Source organism: Pinus tabuliformis, chromosome 4_2 (assembly GCF_031772625.1).
Source record: "Pinus tabuliformis cultivar Carrire ecotype Pingquan chromosome 4_2, CPIR1, whole genome shotgun sequence".
Classification (NCBI taxonomy): Eukaryota; Viridiplantae; Streptophyta; class Pinopsida; order Pinales; family Pinaceae; genus Pinus; species Pinus tabuliformis.
In genome coordinates, this window is record NC_142304.1 from 818,652,700 (window position 1) to 818,674,411 (window position 21,712).

Here is a 21,712-nt window from a genome sequence, read left to right on the forward strand (position 1 = left end):
TACGAGTATGTCTGCACTTCTTGTTCGGGGCACCTGCGGGTCCGCAGCTTTTGTTAAGTGCACCTGCGGGTATCTCATTTTCTATCATTTTGAGAGCCTGAATAGTGATTTGCCACTTGAGTGAGTTGCCATCAAGGACAACACTTATGCCATAGTGCCACATCTATGTCATAATGCCAACAATCTCCCCCTTTGGACTTGATGGCAACCCCAAGATCCTCAAAGTCATTCTCCCCCTTTGTCATCAAGGGCAAAGGGTTATGCTCCCCCTGAGAACATGCTGAAAACTCTGATCTGTTGTGCTGATCGTGCTCCCCCTGACTGTAGGCCAGATCTGCAAAAGAAGAACCATAATCCACCATACACCATAAATGACCTTCCTATCACCAAAAGACTCTATACATACATTCATCACCCAACCAAGTGGGGTTACATCAGAAATTTACATATGACAACCAAGTACATTATATCATTCATCCCAGGCATAGAGGGGAAACCAAAATAGGCCGTTACATGACCTTGACAGAAGAAATATAAGACATAGAGACAAAAAATTAGCAGCATTATTTAGATCAGTGATGAGCCCCAATTTTGGTACAATTTGGGCTCATTTTTGGCCTATTTTGCTTGCTCAAACCATTCATTTTTATTGTTTATGCATACACTTCTTAGTTTATTCATGTTGTTTGTAGGAGAAAGGATAGGCACTTTATCTACGTAGCTAATGCATTGTGATTCCAGGTTTTGGCATTAAAAGGGAGCAAAAGACAACGAAAAGGTGGCAAGGAGACAACGAGTTGGCATTGCTGACGTAAGGAGAGGTTGTCCACGGTCTTGGGGGACATTCCTCGTGATCCTCACCAAGAACTCCGAGCCCCACTCCATCCTCCCTCCGAGCTTAATACACGGCCAGCTGTTCTACAGGAACAGCAGTTCAAAACTGCTCTACAGGAAACAGCATTTATGACCATCCTACAGGATCAGCAATTAAACTCTAGATTAAACAGCCGAGCTCCTAGAATCATGGATACTTGTTGGATCATCGTTTTGTATAAGTATAGAGGCCTTAGCCTTGGTTAGGTTGTTGAAACTCTCGTATTACTATTGTAATTTTGGAGCACAGCTCAAGTTTCGTTCTCTTTTGTAAGCCAATTTGGCATGTTATCAGATTATGAATAAAGAAGGCCACTTTTGAGTTAGTTCTGAGTTTTCTCAAGGAGCTATAGCTCTCAGGTTAGGGCCCAACCTGAGAGCCATAGACCTCCTCAGTGTTGTAATGCATTTACCATTAGTTCCAGCACTTGAGTTTGTTTAATTTCCTATGCAATTCGGATTTCCAGCTTGTTAGTTTAATTGTTTTCATTAGCATAGATAGGACTGGTATGATGCTTTGCTTTCAGTATTCAAGTTTGATAGGTTGGTAGAATAAATCTCTTGGAGCTCCAACAAAAATAGGTTGTAAAGGCTCACTGCCATCTCACTGTTTGGGATTGGGGTGTAGACCATGATCAGCCACCAAAAAGAACAGCAGTCGTTTCATCTCCACGCAAGCTGCCACATGAACGTTTGTATTAAAGATCCACTCATACATTCTCGACATTGATCCATACTGCACTCTCACGCATTAGTTTCATTTCTTGTTTTCCATTTCGGATTTGTAGGTTTCATGGCATAATAGATTAATGAATTTCTTGTTTTGATGCACAGGTCATTTGTTTCATTTACACTGCTCTTTCTCAAGCCACTTCCTTCGTCGTTTTCTCCATCCACCTGCAAGTTCTATTCACCTTCTATCTCACTCACTTGCCCTCCAACTCTCTCATTTCACGTACAACTCCATCTCCTTCACTCTCGTAGATTCCACCCTTCCAAGACATCAACCCATTGCATGCACCCTTCCTTCGTCTGACTTGCCATTTCCTAAGACATCATTAGGTTCATCTCCATCTCCCTTAGCCTCCCACACCACTCCAACACTCCATCAACTCCTAAAAACCTCCACGGCCAACCATCCTGTAGACGCGCACAGCCATCCTGTAGAAAACAGAGTATCCTATAGGATCCCCTGCAGCCTTCCTGTAGGAGGCCATTCACTTCGTTGCCGAGCTTCTGAACGTGAGGGACCTCTGTGGATGGGTGCTAAGGATCCTTAGGAACCTCTCCTAGCCTCCCCAACCTGTCCCACACTTTCCTTCCTTCTCCATCCCACCTGCACAATCAAACCCTAATTAGGCCAAGTTCACACTCATTCCACACACCTAAAGGAAAAACACAAAAACACATTTCTCATGATGCAAGTAGCTTAGACCCATGCATTTACACTTGTTAGAGGTAATGACAACATTCATAGGAGTTGCATCCACATTCTTTGCATTATAGAAGATAGACTAGTTAAATTAGGGTTTCATGGATTTACATGCTTTTGATTCAGTTTGTCAAGCAGCGTAGCCTTCCTTTGAGTTAGCTTTCGTCCATCATTGATAAAGCTTCTTCTGTGAGCCTATAGAAGTTGGCTTAAGCCCTAGCGGACTTGTTCCAGCTGACCAAGTGACAGCTGTGACAAGGGCTAGTACTTGTGCATACAGCACCGTCGCTTCCAAGTTTGTACGAACTACCGGGTTGATAAAATTAAGAGACAGGAAGCCCCAGGAGTTGTAGCATTATTGCTACAATACTGGAGCTCACCATCTTTTTGGCGCCGTTGCAGGGGAAGCGTCAGAGTATTAGCACCTGTTGCTTTTCCTCTACTTTCCTACTCTTACCCTCTGCTAAGTAGTTTGCTTCATTTCCATTCTGCAAAAGTAGCATAGACTTTCCTGCTTTCCTAGACTAATCTTTCCTGCTTTCTTAGATTAGTATTTCCTGCTTTCCTAGATTAGTATTTCCTGCTTTCCTAGATTAATATTTCCTGCTTTCCTAGATTAGTATTTCCTGCTTTCCTAGATTAGTATTTCCTGCTTTCCTAGATTAATATTTCCTGCTTTCCTAGATTAATATTTCCAATTCCGCAAATTTCATTTGAGTAATCTAGTTAGTTGTAGATCACTTTGTTTCAGTTTTGCAGGTACAAGGAGAAAAACAAAAGCAATCAAAAAAGAGAATTCTTTTCCATTTCATGCCTCGTAGGAACCGAGATAGATCAGGCAAATTCCTACCAAACACCCCCACCACATCACTTAGTCACCCTTCACTCTTCGGTGGTGACAGTGACCCAGAGGAACCTATAGGTGAACATCCCGAGATATACCAAGACCCTATAGAAGAAGAAGAGTTAGAAACCACTCCATCTGAAGCCATGGCTGATAACAGGAGAGAAGATGAGAGAATAGAAGGAGCTTTCCCCATCCGAGAGACCAATGGGGATATGAAAATGAAAAACATTAGCCCCTCTGCCTTGCCTCACTTCCATGGACTGACCACTGAGGATCCTGATACCTTCTTGTTTGAGTTTGCTGTCCTTTGTCGAACCTATGACTATATTGAGGATGAGCAAAAGTTGAAGCTTTTCCCTTCCACTCTTAAGGATGCAGCACTACGCTGGTTCATGGGATTACCTGGGAATAGCATCACCACTTGGGCTCAGATGCAGCAAGCCTTCAATACCAAGTATAGGGATTATTGTAGGTCCAAGGAAACCAAGGGAGAGATCTTTCGAATGACCATGGGGAATGATGAGTCTTTAGAGGACTATGAGGAGAGGTTCCAACTTAGCTATAAACGGGCCAGATGCACACTTGACCCTGAATCCCTCAAGTTGGTTCTACTCCGAGGAGTCCCTGAAGATCTCCTAGACACCCTTCACATGTTAGCTGGGGGGGACATTTACCAACTGCCTTATGAGGACATCAAGACTGTGTTTCGAAATCATTCCAAGGCAGCTAGAAAACGAGGTAGAGGAAACCTCCTCTCCACCGGTGTCCCTTTCTCCAAACATGAGCTTACAAACCAATTAGAAGATCTTAAGAGTGAGGTGAGACATACCATTGCCATGCAGCTGGACACATTCAGGATCCAGCAAAAGAAAGAGGAAGCTGAGAGAGCCTTGGCTGTCTTCTGTCCTAGGTGCACCAGAAGACACCCTAAGAACGAATGTCCATTGCATTCGGTCGAAGTGTGTTTCGTTTGTGAGGAGGACCACCCAACAAATCAGTGTCCAACCTTGCCTGGGTTTAAAGCCATGTACCAAGGAGCTGAAGCCCCCACTGAACCTCTCTACTTCATCAACCAAAGGAGGCCTCAAGGATCTAGACCTTATCAGCAGGGGATGCAAGGGGCATCTCAAGCTTATTACAACCCCAACCACTTGACTCCCATGCCTTCCTGGGGTCCCCCTGCTCATCCTTCCTGGTCCATGCCTCCTCCATGGTCTTATCCACCTCAGTACCCTACTCAACCTACTTCTCATCCATATCACTCACATACCCAGTCGCAGCCTCAATGGAGTGCTCCTCAGTCGGGGTGGAGGCCCCAATACAACACTCCTCCTGCCATTCTGCCTCCACCACCAGTTCAACCTCAGCCTTTACCTCCTGCTCCTCCAAGGCAACCTCAGATGCCTGCTCAACCGAACCCGAACCCCAACAATAGACAGGCTCAGCAGGTATATACTGGGGAGACCTCATGCCCTACCTATGCTGTGGAGATCCAGGAGATCAATCTTAGATCTGGAAAGACTCTTCCAGATCGCCAACCTCCTCCCCCAGAGGATGAGGAAACCCATCAGGAGAGTGAACCAAAGCCTACTCCACCCTTTCCTGAGAGACTAACAGCCACCACACAACCGAACCCAGAAGAAGATGAGCTTTTGGGTGAGCTCAAACAGTTGTGTGTAAAAATCCCACTTCTCCAAGCCATCAAGGATGTGCCAATATATAACAAGCTGATTAAGGAGAAGTGTTTCAAACACCCAGGCAGACGGAAGAAAGATGCCTCAACTATCAATGTCATAGGACAACTGTCTGACCTTATGCTAGGACAAGTCATCTGCCCAAAGTACCTAGATCCTGGAAGTCCTGTAGTAGATGTACACATCAATGGCACCATTATCCCCCACACCTTGATTGATCTGGGGGCAGCCATCAATGTGATGACCAGGGATACCATGCTTAAACTCAATCTTCAGGGTTCCTTGAGAAAGACCTTGACAGTACTGCAGTTAGCAGATCGCTCCACCGTGACTCCCGAAGGGATTGTGGAGGATGTCTTGGTCTCAATTGATTCTTGGGAATACCCTGCGGATTTCCTGGTCCTGCAACCAAAGGCCAAGCTTACTGGATATCCTCTCATCTTGGGAAGGCCTTGGTTAGCTACTGCAGATGCTTACATAAGTTGTCGGGCAGGAAACATGACCATCAAGAATGGTCCCATGTCCAAGCAGCTAGTCCTATACCCTCCTGCCCAACCCTCTTTAGAGCATGATTTACCACTCTGGTTGGAGGACGGAGAGGAAGACGAGGTGTACTCTGCACCTCTATGTACCATAGAAACCAATAGAAGAAATCCCCCAACCGAGGATGATTTGATCGAGAACTTGATCCAAAACCCACCTACCAGTGCACTACCTTTAGAAAAATTGGTGGAGGATGCCCAAGCCAGCACCTTAGTGGATCTTTGTACAACCAACCCTGTCACTCCCAGAGTTAAGAATGTGGAGTTTGGCCCTGAGAGAGCATTGAAAATCAGCTCCTCCCTATCTCCTTCTCAGGAAAAGGGGCTGTGCAACCTGTTGGCCAGCCACTTAGATGCTTTTGCTTGGAGCTATAAGGAGATGAAAGGAGTCCATCCCTCGGTCTGTACTCATCATATATACATCAAAGAGGACTGTAAACCGGTTAGGCAACCGCAGAGGAGAATGAATCCAGCCCTTAAAGACATTGTCAAGGAAGAATTGCAAAAAGTGTTAGATGCCGGATTCATTTACCCCATCTCAGATAGTGAATGGGTGTCCCCTCTAGTGTTGGTTCCCAAGAAGAATGGGAAGTGGAGGATCTGTGTAGATTACCGGGAGCTGAACAAAGCTACCAAGAAGGACCATTTCCCTCTACCTTTCATAGATCAAGTGTTGGATGGACTGGCAGGAAAGAAGTTCTTCTCTTTCCTGGATGGGTTCAGCGGGTACAATCAAATCCAAATCAGCCCGGAAGACCAAGATAAGACCACCTTCACTTGTCCTTGGGGTACCTTTGCCTACCGAGTCCTTCCCTTTGGGCTATGCAATGCTCCTGCTACTTTTCAGAGAGCTGTCTTAAGCATCTTCTCGGAGTTGGTCCATGATGCAGTGGAAATCTACATGGATGACTTTACCCCTTATGGGGCCAACTTCCAGGAAGCATTGTCCAACTTGGGAAAGGTCCTAACCAAGTGCATCGAGATGAACTTGTCCCTTAGCCCTGAGAAATGTGAATTCCTAATGACTGAAGGGACAGTGCTAGGCCATACCATTTCTTCTCAAGGATTGCAGGTGGATCCTAACAAAATTGCTCTCATCAAGAGGGTTCCACCTCCTCAAAAAGTAAGGGATGTCCGGAGTTTCTTGGGATTAGCGGGATACTACAGGAGATTCATTAAGGACTTCAGCAAGCTCGCCTCGCCATTGTTTGGCTTGTTGGCAAAAGATGTGGAGTTTAAGTGGACTGACGCTTGTCAGAAGAGTTTGAATGAGTTAAAGGACAAGTTGGTGTCAGCACCAATCTTGAGAGGTCCAAACCGGGCCCTACCTTTCCACATCCACACTGATGCCTCAAACAAAGCCATAGGGGCAGCTTTAGGACAAATTGAGTAAAAACTTCCATATGCCATTTACTTCGTTAGCAAAAACTTGTCCAAAGCCGAGCTGAACTACACGGTAACCGAGAAGGAATTCTTAGCTGTAGTCCATGCACTAAACAAGTTCCGTCATTACATTACCGGATATCAAACATTTGTACATACTGACCATGCTGCTATTAGATATTTGATGAATAAACCAGATGTGAATGCTCGTATCATTAGATGGTTACTTTTATTGCAGCAGTTTGATCTAACCATTGTTGATAAACCAGGAAAAGAAAATGTTGTTGCTGACTTCTTGTCTAGATTGGATTTGTCTGCAGGTGAAGATGGGATGGTGGATGACCAGATGCCTGATGAGCATCTGTTTGCTATCTCAGTACTCTCTCCATGGTTTGCTGATATAGCAAACTACCTTGTTTCAGCTCAGTTTCCTCCGCACCTCTCTTCAAAAGAGAAGAGCAAAATCATCAGAAAGAGTGCCTCATTTACATGGATTGGGGGCAACCTGTTCAAGCTTGGCCCCGATGAGATCTTAAGGCGTTGTGTAAGGGAGGAGGAAGTCTTTGACATTCTCCTCACCTGTCATGATGGGCCTTGTGGAGGACATTTTGCAGCAAAGAGAACTGCCTTCAAGATCCTGCAGACAGGCTACTATTGGCCCACACTTCACCAAGATGTCAGAAGATATGTCAGCCAGTGTGACCAATGCTAAAGAATGGGGAAACCTACCCAAAAGGATGAGATGCCTCTCCAACCTCAAGTGACTCTTGAGCCATTTGAGAAGTGGGGCATGGACTTTGTGGGTCCAATCAATCCCTCTTCGAGGCAGAGATCCTACATCATTGTGTGTACTGACTACTTGACCAAGTGGGCAGAGACTAAAGCAATCAAAGCAGCAACAGAAGAGAAGGTGGTCGAGTTCTTAAGAGAGAACATCTTCTACAAGTTTGGCTACCCAAGAGAGCTGGTGACTGATCAAGGGAGCCAGTTCACATCTAATTTGGTTGAAGATCTACTAGCTCATCACAAGATCAAACACAGGACTTCCACCCCCTATCATCCTCAAGCAAATGGGCAGGTGGAAGTCACCAATAGAGCATTAGAAGGGATCTTGACCAAAGTGGTGAGCAGCAGCAGAAAAGACTGGGCAGATCGCCTAGTTGAGGCCACATGGGCTTACAACACCACTTGGAAGACAACCACCGGCTTCACACCTTATGAGCTGGTCTATGGGAAGAGAGCTTTGCTGTCCATTGAGTTTGAGTATAACACTTTGAGGATGGCAGCTCAGCTGGACCTAGATCTCAGCCATGCACAGCAAGAAAGGTTATTGCAGCTGAATGGACTGGATGAGCACCGCATGCAGGCCCTCCTTCACTCAGAAGTGGTTCAACTTCAGAGGAAGGTGTGGCATGACCAACATCTCCATGACAAGCAATTTCAGCCGGGAGATTGGGCCTTGTTGTATGACTCCAGATTCAAATATTTCAAGGGGAATTTGAGAACCAGATGGCTAGGCCCATATGTAGTGGAACAGTGCCATGACAATGGATCGGTCCTCATTCGAACCATTGATGAGGAAGCCATTCCCATGCTTGTCAATGGGCACCGATTGAAGATCTACAAAAGACCTCTCTCAAGACAAGAGTTTATCAGCACTATGGAGAAATCTGTTTTGGTCATAGAGAAGGGTTCTGCCTCCACTTTGGGCATACCCTGAAGGATCTAAAACAAAAAAAAAAAAAAAAAAAAAAAAAGAGAAAAATAAAGATCCTTGGCTGAAAACCTCTCTGAGGCGCCCAAGGCAGGCAGTAGGGGTGAAAACCTCATTGAGGCGCTCCTATTGTCTTTTGAAAAAGAAAAGAGAGAAAAATAAAGATCCTTGGGTGAAAACCTCTCTGAGGCGCCCAAGGTAGGCAGTAGGGGTGAAAACCTCATTAAGGCGCTCCTATTGTCTTTCTAAAAAAAAGAAAAAGAAAAAAAAAAGCAATCAGCACCATAAAAGGTTTGCATGCAGATGTTCTATGGAGGAGAAGAAGCCTCTCCACTCCAAGCCAGGGGCCTTCATCATGCTAGCAAAGGATGTCATCAGCACCTCCTCCAAGAACAGCAATGTTTTTTTAGGTATGTGCAATTATTATCATGCTTTGGATCTTCTACAGGAGGATACAGTTTTTCTACAGGAACAGACCGTCTTCCTACAGGAAGACGCGGATCTTCTACAGGAAAGTGCCAATTTTCTACAGGAAGCTCTGTGTTCTACAGGAAACTTCCTGTAGAAGGTTACGATGGCCGAAATGTGTTTCAATTGAAGATCTAGCGACTGAGGAGTGGATTGAATGCATGCATGCCAATGATGGCACCCCTGAACATTGCCATTATCGTCCTCCACCATCCTCGTCGCCATGCAACCAAGATCCCTGCAGCAGCACAACAAAGTAATCAGTTCTCGTGAGAAAGCATCTGTCAAAGAAAAACTAGGCACCGAGAACCAGACCACATCCACGTTGATACATCAGAAGCGCTGGGATCGTGATCGAGAAGCCAGAACCGCCAGCATGCAGCATACACTCGAGGAGAAAGAACGGTGACAAGACCCCTCACGGGGATCCTGTAACAGTTCAACCTGCTCAAGTGAACACCGTTCACAGCACCGCCATCTGAGATCAAACACGGGCGCATGAACGCAGAACCAGTCACTCCATCGCCAGCATCCTAAAACCACGAGCCTACAGGAATGTGCAGCCACATGCGGCAGGTAGATCCATCGCTCAAAAAACTGGAAATCATGTGCAGCCGCGCGCACGTAAGTGTTCTAATCCTTCTCTCCATCAAACTGCATGATTATTACTTCGATTTGTTTTGCATGGCATAAAGGTGAATGGTTGAGCGGCCTAAAGGCCAGTGATTGGCCACGTCGGTTAGTAAAGGGATAGTCAGAGGACGAGGTGGCAACCACGATGAAAGAAACACGCAGCAAGCACGTGAAGATCAATCCCGTCAACCGAGAAGTGAAGTTTAACCGAAAAGGGCGGCGACAGATCTGTGGGAATGAATGCGGCAACAAAAGAATGTGCAGGCGGATGATGGGTGACGTCACCCAACGGTCCGGCGGGGACAGCTCACCCCCGCGCCACGAGCTGCGCCGATTCAAAATCTAATCGGCTCGATTAAGCGTGTATCTCCATCAACCTCACTTCAAAACTCAAGTAGATCCTCTGCTTACCTCTGCATGTTGATACGCCGAGCTCTCGGCTACCTGAACGCTGGTAAAGCACCTCTCGACCGCCAGCCAACTAAAGCTCTTCCCGAAGCCTGCGCACTGCTCCTACAGGAACAGTTTCTACAGGAACGCCGTCCTACAGAAAGCAGTTTCTACAAGAACGCGGCTCTACAGGAAGGTGAAGTCTTCACGTAAAAAAAAGGTGGCAGAAAAGAGGTAACCCTGCAACTCCTTCCGCAATTGGTTTTTTAAAGGTGGCAAGGCCATTAGTCACAGTGTGGTCATAAAGAATTGGATTGCCGTGCCTATACTATCGCTCCTACAGGATAGCTGCATAATTAGACTGTGGTTTTGTGAATTCATTGCATACTCTGTCTATAAGACCGAATTTCCTGTGTATCCACCACCTCTGGTATAAACCACTGTGTTCATCATGCCTGGCGGGTTTATCAGGCGAGAGCCCACTAATTCAAATGCATTAAGGAGAAACCCGGCAGTGGTTGAGCTCTTCACTAGAGCACAATGGATGCCTTTCTGTGACAAACTACAGGACTACGATGATGAAGTAGCCGAGGAATTTTTGCGGGCTCTGCAGCCTAAATCACAGACATTGGCCACGGTAAGCTTCCGAGGCCTCAGCCTCCAACTCACCCCAGAGCACATCAGTCGAGTCACGGAACTGCCCATGGGTCTGTCGTGGGATAAAGAAGAGCGGAAGCAGAGCCAGCAAGCAAAGAAGGAGTTCTTCCCGCCTGAAGAATCATTCACAGAGGACAAGAATGGGGTGAAAAGGACCAGCCTGTCACCACCGTGGCACGAAGTCAGTTTTCAAATTATGAAATATATCACCTGTGAGGGTCGTTACAGCATCATATATGCGTATCACTTCAGGCTGCTCGACGAACTACGACACCAGATTGACCTCCCTGCAGCACAGAGGCTGAGCATTCCTTACTTTTTACTGCAGTCCTTGATAGAGTGCTCTACAAAGCTCAAGGACGGAATCCCTGATCAGATAGCCCATCATGGGCTGATAAAATTGCTCGTGGAGGATGCTCTCTGCTCATATAAAGTCCCCCTCGCATGGGAATCATTTAGGAACTTAACAAGAGAAGGGGACATAAAAATGTTGCTTGGAGAGACAGGGTCCTCTAGCGGTGAAGAAGAAGAGCCCATAGCCAAGAGTAAGAAAGGGAAAAGCAAAAAGGCCCCGACTCCATCACAGAAGAAAGAACGAAAAGAGAAGGAGGAGGGAGAGGATGACAAAGCAAAAGAAGACACCCCCATCCTGTCAGCAAGGGAACAGAGGTTGAAAAGCAGGGCAGTCAAAACTGAGGTGGTCCATGCCAGCCCAAGCACCTCGACAGCTCCTGCAGGCAAAACCAAAAGCAAAATCCATGCAGCCAAGAAAGAAAAGGTGGCGGAAGTTGCATCTACAGGAACGCAAGCGCAGGCTTCTACAGGAAGCTCGAAAACAAAGACAAAGGCTTCTACAGGAAACCCGAAGATCAGTAAGGAGCAGGCTTCTACGGGAAGCCCAAGAGCAACAACCAAGGCTTCTACAGGAAGCCCGAAAATCATTGAAGGACAGGCTTCTACAGGAGGCCCAAAAACGGAGAAAGAGGCTTCTACAGGAAGCCCGAAAGTGCAACCCCGGGTTTCTATAGGAAGCCCGAAGATAGAGACAGGGGCTTCTACAAGAAGCCCAAGATTGGAAAGAGGGGTTTCTACAAGAGGCCCGAAGGTCATTGCGAAACAGCCTCCTGTAGATAGCCCGAAGACAAAGAAAGAATCTTCTACAGGAGGCCCGGAAGCGGGCAAAGCAGGGTCTTCCACAGGAAGCCTGAAATCAAAAAAGGAGGGACCCTCTACAAGGAGCTCCGAGGGAGCAAAACACAAGAAAGAGAAGGCTGACATCCTCGATAAGGAGGCAGCAGCGGCACTGGCTGCCCTCAGCACACCTCCAAAACCGAAAGAGAAAAGGGAGAGGGAGACCCCTCTGCCACCTGAAGCCAGGAGAAGCAAGAGGATGTCCCCGAGCAAGCCACAGCCTTCACCCAGCGACCATACCACTTCAGGGGATGTACCTACTTCACCCAGTGCAAGAACCCCCTCTAAACCATCAGCTACCCCCGAAAAGGGAGCCCAAAAATAACTTCCTGGACACAAAAGATAGGCCAGTCGCCTTCTGAAGCCCGACTCAAAGAAATAGAAAAAGGGAAGGAAGCATCACCCTCATCACCATCAGGGGCAGAAAAGGCAGGGCCATCAAAAGCAGAAAAGAAACAGCCTGTTCCGGTCCCGAGTCCTCGGCCAAGGACGAGGAGCAGGGGCAAGGTTGCTCAAGGATGAGCAAATGGTTCAGCTGGGGGGTGATGATGAGCCCCAATTTTGGTACAATTTGGGCTCATTTTTGGCCTATTTTGCTTGCTCAAACCATTCATTTTTATTGTTTATGCATACACTTCTTAGTTTATTCATGTTGTTTGTAGGAGAAAGGATAGGCACTTTATCTACGTAGCTAATGCATTGTGATTCCAGGTTTTGGCATTAAAAGGGAGCAAAAGACAACGAAAAGGTGGCAAGGAGACAACGAGTTGGCATTGCTGACGTAAGGAGAGGTTGTCCACGGTCTTGGGGGACATTCCTCGTGATCCTCACCAAGAACTCTGAGCCCCACTCCATCCTCCCTCCGAGCTTAATACACGGCCAGCTGTTCTACAGGAACAGCAGTTCAAAACTGCTCTATAGGAAACAACATTTATGACCATCCTACAGGATCAGCAGTTAAACACTAGATTAAACAGTCGAGCTCCTAGAATCATGGATACTTGTTGGATCATCGTTTTGTATAAGTATAGAGGCCTTAGCCTTGGTTAGGTTGTTGAAACTCTCGTATTACTATTGTAATTTTGGAGCACAGCTCAAGTTTCGTTCTCTTTTGTAAGCCAATTTGGCATGTTATCATATTATGAATAAAGAAGGCCACTTTTGAGTTAGTTCTGAGTTTTCTCAAGGAGCTATAGCTCTCAGGTTAGGGCCCAACCTGAGAGCCATAGACCTCCTCAGTGTTGTAATGCATTTACCATTAGTTCCAGCACTTGAGTTTGTTTAGTTTCCTATGCAATTCGGATTTCCAGCTTGTTAGTTTAATTGTTTTCATTAGCATAGATAGGACTGGTATGATGCTTTGCTTTCAGTATTCAAGTTTGATAGGTTGGTAGAATAAATCTCTTGGAGCTCCAACAAAAACAGGTTGTAAAGGCTCACTGCCATCTCACTGTTTGGGATTGGGGTGTAGACCATGATCAGCCACCAAAAAGAACAGCAGTCGTTTCATCTCCACGCAAGCTGCCACATGAACGTTTGTATTAAAGATCCACTCATACATTCTCGACATTGATCCATACTGCACTCTCACGCATTAGTTTCATTTCTTGTTTTCCATTTCGGATTTGTAGGTTTCATGGCATAATAGGTTAATGAATTTCTTGTTTTGATGCACAGGTCATTTGTTTCATTTACACTGCTCTTTCTCAAGCCACTTCCTTCGTCGTTTTCTCCATCCACCTGCAAGTTCTATTCACCTTCTATCTCACTCACTTGCCCTCCAACTCTCTCATTTCACGTACAGCTCCATCTCCTTCACTCTCGTAGATTCCACCCTTCCAAGACATCAACCCATTGCATGCACCCTTCCTTCGTCTGACTTGCCATTTCCTAAGACATCATTAGGTTCATCTCCATCTCCCTTAGCCTCCCACACCACTCCAACACTCCATCAACTCCTAAAAACCTCCACGGCCAACCATCCTGTAGACGTGCACAGCCATCCTGTAGAAAACAGAGTATCCTGTAGGATCCCCTGCAGCCTTCCTGTAGGAGGCCATTCACTTCGTTGCCGAGCTTCTGAACGTGAGGGACCTCTGTGGATGGGTGCTAAGGATCCTTAGGAACTTCTCCTAGCCTCCCCAACCTGTCCCACACTTTCCTTCCTTCTCCATCCCACCTGCACAATCAAACCCTAATTAGGCCAAGTTCACACTCATTCCACACACCTAAAGGAAAAACACAAAAACACATTTCTCATGATGCAAGTAGCTTAGACCCATGCATTTACACTTGTTAGAGGTAATGACAACATTCATAGGAGTTGCATCCACATTCTTTGCATTATAGAAGATAGACTAGTTAAATTAGGGTTTCATGGATTTACATGCTTTTGATTCAGTTTGTCAAGCAGCGTAGCCTTCCTTTGAGTTAGCTTTCATCCATCATTGATAAAGCTTCTTCTGTGAGCCTATAGAAGTTGGCTTAATCCCTAGCGGAGTTGTGCTAGCTGACCAAGTGACAGCTGCGACAAGGGCTAGTACTTGTGCATACAGCACCGTCGCTTCCAAGTTTGTACGAACTACCGGGTTGATAAAATTAAGAGACAGGAAGCCCTAGGAGTTGTAGCATTATTGCTACAATACTGGAGCTCACCAATTAGCATCCATGTTCTTCTTCTGTACTTGCTCCTCCAAGATCTTCTACCATAATGCCAACAATTCATATTTAGAAGAATATATGCTCCCCCTGAACCTGTGCCAACTGATCTTTGACCAATCCATGTACGTGTATAACCCATATGAAATTCACGTACCACAAACAAGATTCAACAGCAAGATGATGCATCAACTACTCCCAACTTTTGTCTGAGGTATTCAAAAGTTTCCCTGGGCAGAGGTTTGGTGAGTATATCAACAACTTGTTCCTTAGAGGGAACATACTCCAACTTGACCTTTTTTTCAAACACTTGTTCCCGAAGAAAATGATATTTGAATGGTATATGATTGGTCTTTGAATGCATGACTGGGTTCTTTGAAATGTTGATTGCACTTGTATTATCACATAGGATGGAGATAGGTGGAGTACAAGTGATTTGAAAATCCTGCAAAGTTTGCATCATCCAAAGAAGTTGTGTGCAACAAGATGTAGTAGCCACATACTCTGCTTCAGCTGTAGATAATGCTATTGAACTCCGTTTCTTGCTGAACCAAGATACTAATCTGGAACCCATAAAGAATGCACCACCACTAGTGCTTTTTCTGTCATCCACGCTTCCGGCCCAATCTGCGTCTGTATAAGCATGAAGTGTGAGATCTGTATATCTAGGATACCATAAGCCATAGTTTTGAGTTCCTTGAAGATATTTGAAGATTCTCTTAACTGCCTGAAGATGAGTTTCCTTTGGATTTGCCTGAAATCTTCCAACTATCCCCGCTGCATGCATGATGTCTGGTCGGGTACCTGTCAAATAAAGCAGACTTCCAATCATGGATCTATAGGTTGGTTGATGCACTACTACTGATTCATCATTTTCACTGAGGCTGCATCCTGTAACCATAGGGGTACATACTAGTTTCGAATCTTCCATGCCATATTTCTTCAAGATCTGCTTGAGGTACTTGGTTTGAGATAAAAGATACCGCCTTCATTTTGTTGGATTTGTAGACCAAGAAAATATGTCAGCTCTCCAAGAAATGAAATTTCGAATTCTTTCTGCATTACCAAGGTAAAGTTTTGACTCATAGCTTCTTCATTGCTGCCAAAGATAATATAATCTACATACACAACAAGTATTAGCAATTTGTCATTTTCAATTTTTATATAAAGATTGCTATCTGCTGATCCTTTTGAAAAACCTTGTTGATGTAGGTATTTGTCCAAACGATAGTACCAAGCCCTTGGAGCTTGTTTAAGACCATAGAGAGCCTTTTTTAGTCTGCATACAAGATTTGGATCATTCCCAAGGATGAAACCATCTGGTTGCTCAATGTACACTTCTTCTTCTAAGTCTCCATTTAGAAAGGCTGATTTCACATCCATTTGAAATACTTTGAACTTTTGAAAGCTAGAGAGAGCAAGGAACATTCTGATGGCCTCAAGTCTAGCAATGGGAGCAAAAGTTTCTTCAAAGTCTATTCCTTCTTGTTGAGCATACCCTTTACAAACAAGTCTGACCTTGTTTCTAATTACTTCTCCATTTTCATTCAACTTGTTTTTGAAGATCCATTTTGTCCCTATTACATTCTTATCTTTTGGTCTAGGAACCAACTCCCAAGTGTTATTCTTTTCAATCTGCTCAAGTTCTTCATCCATTTCCTTGACCCGGCATTCATCTTGGCATGCCTCTTTTACATTTTGTGGTTCAGTGGAGGAGAGTAATGCCAAATAGCTTGAAGCTTCTGCAACTGTTCTTCTTGTTTGTATACCTGCCTCCTTTTGCCCCAAAATTTGAGATTCTAGATGATTCTTTTAAACATACCTGGATGGAGTCTTTTCTTCTATCCTTATCTGTTCCTCTAGTGCCTCATGGGTTTCTTCTTCATTATGAATATGATTTGATCTTGATGGATAGTATTCATCATCTTCGAAGTCTTCATATCTTACCTATTTAGGAGTGATTTCTTCTTCATCCACCACTACATCAATGCTGTCAACAATTCTTCCAAGCCTTTTATTGTAACATTTGTATGCTTTGCTGTGAGGAGAATAACCAAGGAGAATGCCTTCATCTGCTCTAGGTTCAAACTTGCCAAGATTTTCATCATTATTTTTAATATAGCATTTGCTTCCAGATATTTTGAAGTGTTTTACCGAAGGAGTCTCACCATACCAGAGCTCATGAGGAGTTTGAGTGCTATTCACCCAGATATTTGTCTTGTTGAGAATAACAACTGCAGCAAATGCGGCTTCACCCCAGAAGGTTGCATGAGTTCCAGACTCATCAAGCAAAGCACGGGCCATTTGTTGAACCATTCTGTTCATCCTTTCCACTACTCCATTTCGCTAAGGATTCCTAGCTGTCGAGAATTCCCTTCTTATTCCATGTTCTTCACAAAAATCGAAAAATTCATTAGAGGTAAATTCCCCACCTCTATCAGACCTGAGGCATTTGATTTTGTGATCTAATTTGTTCTCCACCAAGGCTTTGAATGATTTGAACTTTTCAAAGGCTTCGTCTTTGTGCTTCATAAGTCCTATCCAACACATCTTGGAAAAGTCGTCAATGAATAATATAAAATATTCTTCTCCTCGAGGTGACCTTTTCCTAGATGGACCACATACATCAGTATGGACAAGTTCAAGTGTCCTGCTAGATGATCCTTCCTTCTCAGGGAAGCTAGTTTTGGTTTACTTACCAAACTGACATGATTTGCATATTGTATTGTCTGGAATTTTGATGTCCGGAAGACCACGAACTGCCTGGTATTTGCATGCTTTCCTTATTTGTGAGAAGCTTAGATGCCCCAATCTTCTGTGCCATAGCCAATGTTCATCATTCTTACTTAGATAGCATTGATGTTGTCCTTCTTTGAATATGTATAAATTATTTGGAGTTCTTATGCCTTTGATCACTGTTTTTCCTGTATCAAGATCACGAACACTACATCCATTTGATCAAAATATTACCTCAGTTCCTTGATCGCACATCTGACTGATGCTCAATAGATTATGCTTTAAGCCATCAACATACATGACATTTCTAGCTTTGACCTTTTATTTTAACTGAACAGAACCTTTACCTTTTATGAGAGCAGGGGTGTCATTTCCAAAAGAGACCTTCTTCTCCTTCTCTAAGGCACTATATGACTGAAGTTTTTCTTTATCACCCATCATATGTTTCGAACAACCACTATCGATGTACCAATTATTTTCTTGCCCTTCCGCATATAAAGCTATACCACATCTCTCTAGTTGTGGTTCCTTCATTCTCCATGTTTTGACACTTGAGGCTTGCTCCTTCTGAGTTGTTTGCCGAAACCTGCTCCTGCATTCAGAATCTTCATGACCGAAGTTGTTACAAATAGAGCATTCTATTTCATTTTCAAGAGCAGAAAAGTTATTGTAGGTTCTTTTCACGATCCCAGTCATACTCCTTTGTTTTTGAGCTTCTCTAGTCATGATTGTCTTATAGGCAACACATTGAGCTGCTTTGTGGCCAAAGTTATGACAAGAGAAACATTGGCCATTGAAGAAACTCCTGTGATTATCAAATCTACCAGCCAAATGATTGTAGTTTCTATTGACATCCATTCTTGAGGCAAATTGAGAAGGTTTTACCTGAGGCTGGTTGTAGCTTCTGTTTGTCCTTAAAGTAGATTGCCCCCGATTTACCTAATAGTCTTTGTTCATTCTTGAGGTAAATTGTCCCTGATTTACCTGGTGATTTCTATTAGGCCTTTGCTCGCTCCTCCTTGCTGCATCAAGATAACTTTTGGAGGTGGATGGTTTCTGCACTTGAGATGCTTCTTCATTATATCCCAGACCTGTCTTGATTAGAGGAGAACACTGCACATTGATAATCTCATCTAGAGTTTCAGATCCTTTAACAAATCTAAGATTAAGCACTTTTGTTTTCTCAATCTCTTTTCTAAGACCCACAATTTCACATTCCAACTTTTCATGATGTTTTTCCTTTTCAGCCAGTTGGAATTGCAGAGTATCAATAATCATATTTTTCTCTTCTAAACAAATTTTGAGTTTAGAAATTTCTTCATACAGACCTTCTTCATCTATAGCATCCATGAAATCATCATCTTCAAAGGCCATTAAAAGTCTATAATTATTACCTTGTTCATCTTCATCACTATTTGAAATTCCATCACTGTCTTCATGACTGTAATAGCTTTTCTTATTTACATTCTGTTTCTTGTTCCATCTAACAGGTTCCTTACCTTTATCATTCTTATCTTTATGAGGACACTTTGCAACATAGTGACCGACTCTTCCACAAGCAAAGCATTTGAAAGGTAACTTACCTCTGAATCTTCTAGCACCTTGTTGAAGGTTCTTGACAAAATTTGATTCTTCCTCTTCTTCTGATAGATGTCCTGACTCATAATAATCTCCTTTTCCTGAAGCCTTGAATGCAGCTTCTCTTCTATCTGATGGTCCTCCTTTCCTCATTTTGTAAGTAGTTAGAATTCCGTGCAACTGTGACATGGTAAGTTGTTGTAGATTCTGTTTTTCTTCTATTGCAGAAACTTTTGATTCAAACTTAGAGGACAAAGATCTTAGTAACTTTTCAACCACAACAGCCTCTTTTATTTCTTCACCCAAGTTTTTCATACAATTAACAATCTCATATATACATAGAAAATAGTTAGCCACACTTTCATCATTGTACATTTTGAGATTTTCATACTGAATTCTGAGGGTTTGAAGTTTTGCTTGTTTCACCTGTTCAACTCCTTCATACCTCAGAACGATCTTATCCCATATTTCTTTTGCGGATTTGTACTGCATAACCTTGACGAACTCTGATTGAGATAGACATCCTAACAGAGTATTGACAGCCTTTGCATTTGTTTCATATTGCTTCTTACCAGCTGGATCTATAGGTGTTGCTGACGGAAAAGTGTACCCTGTATCTATGATATCCCAGACTTCTATACCAAGAGATTGAAGATAGGCAATGACTCTTACCTTCCAATATATGAAGTTTGTCCCATCAAAAATTGGTGGCCTGATCTATGCTTCTCTCTCGTAGTTTCTCATGATGATAGATCTTCCTTCAAGCAATCAAGCTTCTTCTGAAGGACCTGCTCTGATACCAATTGTTGAAAATAATACTTAGAGGGGGGGTGAATCAGTATTATCAAATTCTTTTCACTATACCTTCCAGATTTATAATTTAATTTATTCTTCAGATGTTGACCATTAATTTGTATGTCAGTACCATATAATAATGAACAAGAATAAGAAAAACAGATAGTCACACCAAAGAACACCAGATATAAGGTGGAAACCCAATGTGGGTGAAAACCACCTGCTACAATATATCTCTATCTTCTTTCAATTAGAAACTTCTTTTTACAATGATTCTGTACTAGTGCAGTCCTTTACCAGTACGCAGGCTACAACCTGCAGAGAGCTACAACCCTCTCTCATTTTCCAGACTCTCTTGGAAGGGAGCTACAACCCCCTTGGCTCTTGTACTAGTTGAGCTACTAGTACGTAGGTGTTCACCTACTGAAGGCTTCAACCTTCTCTTTTCTTCCAGGGACCACATTTCATAAATTTTCAGACTGGATCCATGAACATCAAACAAACATCAAGTACATGTGTATCAACCAATCTCCTTTCCACAATCAACTACTGAATCAATCACTATCTTCTCAGACTAGAAAACAATACCAGTAACCAGACACTTATTCTAAACCCAGAACACTGCAGTAATAGACAAAAGAAACTAAAATAAGTTTCAAGAAAAGTCCGCAACTTCACTAATATAATCCTGCGGATATCTGCACTTTGTCTGACTCGATCCTGCGGACCTCCACACCTACACCTGTCATTGAACTACGCATACAGTTGTTGATAAACTGCATACCTCAGCACCTGTAGTTGTCACTAAGTTGCGTACCTCCGCAACTGCACCCGTGTTTGAACTGCGGTCCTCCGCACCTGCACCCGTATCTGAACTGCGTACCTCTGCACCTACACTGTGGATCACCTGCGGACCTCCGAATAGAGCCAAATTATCAGTCCTCCAATATGCCACAGACTGTCAGATCCACAGATCTGATCATGCGCCAAAGAGATCACGACCCCTCAATTGATCTGTTTTCTCATGCTCAGGTTTAACTATAACTCATCAACCGATTACAAGTATTTCAGATCTTGTTCGTCTTAAGATATTCAACACATGAGTGCCTAGCCAATTGATCTCCTTTCCTTTTTATAGGCAAGCCCTTACTCAAACCATGGATCAAAACCATAGAAAGCCAATATAAGGGACCCAAAACCGGGGTTCAATATTTTAGATGCAATACCACGGACCAAAACCATAGGATCAAAAACGTCAGACTAAATACCATGGATCAATCATAAAAATTCCCACGTGTGCGTGCTTCTCTGCATGAAAGTGAGTGAATTTGACGTCGGCACCTTTTGTTTGGAGGACCTGCAGGTATGTCCGCACTTCTTGTTCGGGGCACCTGCGGGTCTGCAGCGTTTGTTAAGCGCACCTGTAGGTATCTCATTTTCTATGATTTTGAGAGCCTGAACAGTTATTTGCCACTTGAGTGAGTTTCCATCAAGGAAAACACTTATGCCATAGCGCCACATCTATGTCATAATGCCAACATAAAGAAATGATTCTCCTCTCCAATTACATTCTCCTCATCATCTGATTCCAGACCATGTACAAAATTCTGCTGTAAGGATGTCTTCACTTGCTATTGTGCCACTTGGTCTTGTGCTCGTTGCTCTCGTTGCTTGATTTTGAATTGTGGGTGCTGCTGGCCACAAAATTTTGGATTTTTGACTTGTGTTTTAGGCTTATCAGCAATTGTGAGCCTATTAAACATCATCTCAAGCTTACGGAGTACTTGATCTGAAGTGGAAGTCTCTTCTTTTATCGTTACCTTCTCTTCAGCCGTTGTTCTAGCTCTCTTGGCAAGCAGATTTGCTTCAACACTAACTGCAATTATTGCATGTCTTCCAAAGTGGCCGGATCTCTTTCTCTTAATTGATAGGCCATATCAGGATCAAAACCATTTGGAAACTTAATCAAAGCCAGCCCCATAGGTGGCTTTATATCAGCAGGAATTGCATTGTAAACAGTATTGAATCTAACACAATAATCTTGGACACTCTCACCAACATTCCTCTTGATGTTTTCATATTCGGAAAGAATTTGAAGAGGGTTCTTTTTTACCTCCCAGT